The following is a 5,121-nucleotide window of genomic DNA, read 5'->3' on the forward strand; positions in this document are numbered from 1 at the left end:
TCTCAGTTAGATAAGGTTTTGTATGTCCTGTTGGGTGGGTGGGGCTGAGGGGAATTACAGGCACTATCTGAAGCTAATGGCAAAAGCTTCAGTTTTTGTGTTAACCTCATACTATTCAGTGTTATTTCCATTCCGTGTTTACACAGAGTAAGTCTTGCAGTGGGATGACCATCTAATCTTTTGATGTCTGTTTTTTATTTCATCTCCTTTCTAGGATAAATTTAGTTGCTAGAACCGCTGTCATCTGTGAAGCATGTCAGTCGGGTCAGGAGCTGGTAAATAGGGACAGGCTGATTAATGCAATTTGACCCAGTCCTTTCTGAAACAAATATGGGGAATAACGATTTTGGGAGTTTAAAGGCTGACTCCTCATTTCACATAGCTTAGTTAAAGGGTCAGATTCATTCCTGTTGGAGTTATTGGCAGCTGTACAGTTCTGGAGGTCAGACTTTTATAAACAGTTTTATGTATTTTCTTTCCTAAAGAGTAAAACTGAATTCCTGTATAAATAAGAGCTTGCCTGTACTTATGGATTGCACTGGGTATACATAGTGCAAGCCAATGGTTAGCACTCAAATGTGAAGCTCTTCAGTAATCAGTTGTGCTTTAGATGAATTTCATCCAGTTGCCCTGTGCCATCCCAAGAAATACTCTGGTAGGCTCTGGCCTAGTCCTGTAGTCTTTTAAGCTGTTACGGATTTTAGTGGGAATCCGTTTTAAAAAAGGATTGCTATATTTATCCAGTAGAGTCTAGTTACCTCATAGTACTTAACAGGTTTCATCTGTGAAGCGATTCCTCGCTGGTGATGTGCAGGTGTAGTGGTGTGTACAAGGAGACAGTGCTGGAACATGAGCCATCTGAGTAGATTTTTGAGGTGAGCCGTGCAAAGGAAATGGGATTGTAATTTCCAGAGTAAATTATTTGTCGAACTTTTATATAATAGCACTCCTTTCCTTGTAGCGCACTGGGGATAGATTTGACTACTGCTTTTATGTATCACAGCAACAACTTTTCTTTTATGGGCGGTGATGATTTTGTGCGAAACTTTAGGCAGAGTGCCCCAAAGAGGAAGCGAGTAGTATTGCTCCGCTCCATGGGCTCACTTGAGTCCTGTTGTAAGTAGGCATCTTTTTTCCCTAAAAGTGGATTTCTTACGCAAAACTTTATTTACCCTTCTGAATTCCAGAGGAAACTTGCTATTTGAATGGTATAATTTTACGATTGGGATTTTCTCCTTCCCTCCTTAAGCATTTTTTTTTTTTTAATCTCAAAGGGGGAGAAATGGGCTTCTGCTTCTGTGTTTCATCTTTTTGGGTTCTAGGTTCTAGTATTTGATTTATTTGGGTCACCTCCTCTCATACCTCCAAAACAAAGATGGAAGGAAGATGCCCTTTCTTTCCATTAAAAATTCAGATCTCATCTACTCTGTTAGGTTCTGTGGGGAGTCATTGCTTGTCTGTATTTGAGGAGGAAGCTGACCTCTTGCTGTTTATACAGAGCCTAGTGCAATTGGACATGAATTTCAGATGGGGACAATAGATTCTACCGTGACACTAGCAATTATTACAGAGGAGACTTGCAGAGGCACTAAGGCTCGTGGGTCAGCTCTCCAGGCAAGTTAATGAAATTGGTCTAACTTCCGTGCTGTGAAATAGGGGTATCGTGAGGCTGGAAGGAGGTTGAACTGAAAGGTCGCACAAACTTTCAGTTTAATGCAATGTTATTTGTGGGAAACAAGTCTGTTAAAAAGCTCTCATTCCACCCACCTCCCTTCAGCTGATGTGGAAGTGCCAATGCTGTTTATATTCTCTTGAGTTGCTGTGAAAGACCTCCAGAGAATCTAGTTTTTGAAATTGCAAGCAATATTAATATCAAAAGCAAACAGAAAGTAACAAGAGGAGCTTAATGAAATCAGTTTGTATTTGGGAGAGGGAACAGCTGTTTCTGAGACTGGGATTTAACAGCTGGCATCCTCATTGCATGTGAGCACCTGTGAACATACCACCAAGTTTTAAGAGAGTCTCTGTTTTGTTCAAAAAAGTGTTTCTGGTCACTGCAGAAAGCTGAGTCCCTCCTCTACAACCTGAGGTGTGGGTACCTTTTAGCATTCCTTACATTAATATCCCTGTCAGTCAAGACTACTGCAGGCTTGCTGCCCTGGGCAGATTTGGAGCGGGTATCATACCCTGTTTTATGTTTTTTACCATTCTATTGGTAAATGTTGCATAGGGTAAATACACTTTTCATTCCTTAGCTCCTTGCTGTCTAGCCAGGTCACTCTTCCTGTAGATGTTGTGTTTATTGTTAACCAGATTGGGAGCAGGGTGGATTTAACTGAACTGGAGATTCAAGCAGTCCAGTTTACAGGAAGAGCAAATGGAGGTAAAGATTCTCTAAACACCTGTTTTTGTCATGCCTTTCTCTTACATATGCACGATACTTACTTTTTTTCCTCTCAAAAAGATAAGTCAATGTTAAAATGTTATTCATGAACTCTTTGCATTACTGGAGTTTTAGATACATTCCCTGGGTGCCAGTGGGGTAGGTCTGAATCCTCTTGAGTTCATCCGGAGCGCTGAATGCTCTGCAGCATTAAAGCCACCACATTTGTAAGTACTTAATGAATGTCTGTCTTTTCCAGTCCATACAACTTGCCTTTTAGGTTCATCTGCTTGACATACTCGGTTCCAGTGAGCTATGTTACCACAGAAGAAGCCCAGATACTCCTCAGCTGCATCCTGTTTCTCAAGATGAAAAACCAACAGTGGCAGATGTTTTTTAACCAGTTTAAACCTTATAGGACTTCTTACCCCTCTTCCCCTCACCCCAGTGCTTTCAGTATTAATGTATTCTTAAAGAGTCTTTTCTACTGTTTTTAACAGTGTTTACTCTGAATTTCTAACTACTAAAAACAGCCTTGCAGATAAAATTTTGGACTTGTCATATGCTGGAGACATCCAGCTTTGTGACAAGAGTTGTGTACTGTAAGCAAGTTACAATGCAATGCTATGTTTGCTAAAAATCACATCAGGAGTGTTGTGCATGGTTTGTGACAGTTGTACTATTTATTCAAATAAATAAATGATGATCACTTGGTTTTCTACATCTTTTTTTGGCTAAATGGACAAGTCTGTGGGAAGAACTTTTGAAAGGTGGGCTTTGGCTGCCTTCTGCATCAAGGGTCCTAGGTACATGGTGGTCTATGTAGACCTAGCAAAGCAGCGATCTCGGGTTTCTGGCCCTGGTACAAGTGATGAAATAGTATGGGTAGACACAAATGAGCTCTTTTGTAGGTTTTATCAACTGCTTCTTTTTATATATCTATATATATATTGCTCAGCTACTGGACCTGATCAAGTTGTTTACCTTTTCCCTTCCACAAGAGAAAAGTAACTGAATTACATTCTCTGATGCTGTTAGAAGACTTAGGGCCTTGCTCTTCTACAGCAACACAGGAGGGAGGCCAGCCAGAACCCGTCCTGTATGTGTCTACAGAGCACTTGGGAAGCCAGAAGCCCAAGTAAGTCTGGAGTGACATTGAAAATTCCTGTGTGCTTGCCTCTGCTCTGGTATGGAGAGAGTATAGAGTGGCTCTCCCAAAAAAGCAAGGCTGTGTGGAGAAGCAGGAACATGCATTATCAGAACTTATTATTGGTGGGAGTGCTGTTGATTCCTTGAATTGTTCTTCAGTGGCTATTTTTACATGAGGGCCAGGTGTGTGTGTATGTGAGGGGGTGTGCATGAGTTGTGCTTTGGGAATGTACAGAAAGACTCTAGGGGGGGAGATGAGCATAAAATCAAATGCAGCTCTGATACAGAATTTACTAGTGCTGTTCTACACAAGACTGAATACTTCATGCACTGGTGACAATGTCAATTTTTGTAGGAAAAAAAGATGTCCATCACGTGTGTTTCAGACTTGTTCTTTTAGCACTGACGCGCTGTATTGTGAATGAGGCTTTCAAGAAAGAAGTCACTTGAGTTGCCAGTTGAAATAGGCAGAGACCTAGTAATTGCAGATGAATTTCCTAAATTTTAATTCTTCCTGCGCCCTCTGCCTGCTGATTTGAAGCTGGATTTGTCCAAAGTTGCCAATAGCATCTCCAACTGTACCTTCCTTTTGTTTTTTACTTAGTGCATTTCTAGGGTGTGGTGTACACTTCTGCATAGGTAAGAAGGTACTCTGGGTCTTTGCTAATTTGATGTAATGCTATGCTTATTATCAGCTTAGAAAATACAGTTAAGTTTGCCCTTTGGTTAAGGATTTGGGGTTACGTTCTCAGTTACTAAGAAATCATGGCAGCTGGAAATCTGTTTTCAACCCATTTTACTTTATCCCTTCATTTAGCTCATGAGGAACCATCGCTTCTTGTCTACGGCATGGAGCTTAACACAGGAGTCAGTCCCTTAGCAGCATTAAACCAGACCAGTTTAATTAGTGTGACTGTCTACTGTCTCATTCTGGGTTGAGACATTTCACGGGAGACTGCGAAGTTGCTTTTTCTTTCTGGAAGAGTTAACAAATGTAACTGGTACCTGAAGGAAGTGTCCAGGGAAAGTGATTGCTCGTAGGGAGCTTTCCCTCTTTAATGGTGGAAAAGGGAAGGAAGAGCAGCAGCACTGCCTAGTGGAGATAACTCTTGTCTCAGATGAGCGTTTTGGGCCCTGGCGTGGCTAACCAGCCCTCTAAGGACAACCGAGTTAATCTCCTTCTGCCTAGCTTTCTCCTTCTGCCAGGTAGGTAGAGTAGCGCTGATCTGCTTTATAAAACGCTCAAAGGACCATGAGTAGAAAGCGTAATGTAGCACGATTTTGTCTGTTGTTGGCTGTTTTATTATTATAGGCAAAGAAAAAGTGCACCGTGAGTCACCCCAGACGCAGATTAGCAAAGAGTCGTGCCATGCAGTACCATGGAAGAATGATCGTACCTTTCTAATACTTTCTGGTATTTCAGGAGTTGCGGAGTTGCATGTTTCCTGCATTTGTATTTCTGTTTATTTTAGTCTCCAGCGGGGACCAAGCACATAGACAATTAAGTTCCGGATACGGCTGTGGTTTCGTTTTTAAGAGTAGTCAGTACTGCGCGGCGCAACTTCCCTCTCCCGTACTCTGCGTGTTTC

This window comes from Vanellus vanellus (genome assembly GCF_965231255.1).
Source record: "Vanellus vanellus genome assembly, chromosome: 1".
In the NCBI taxonomy this organism is placed as follows: Eukaryota; Metazoa; Chordata; class Aves; order Charadriiformes; family Charadriidae; genus Vanellus; species Vanellus vanellus.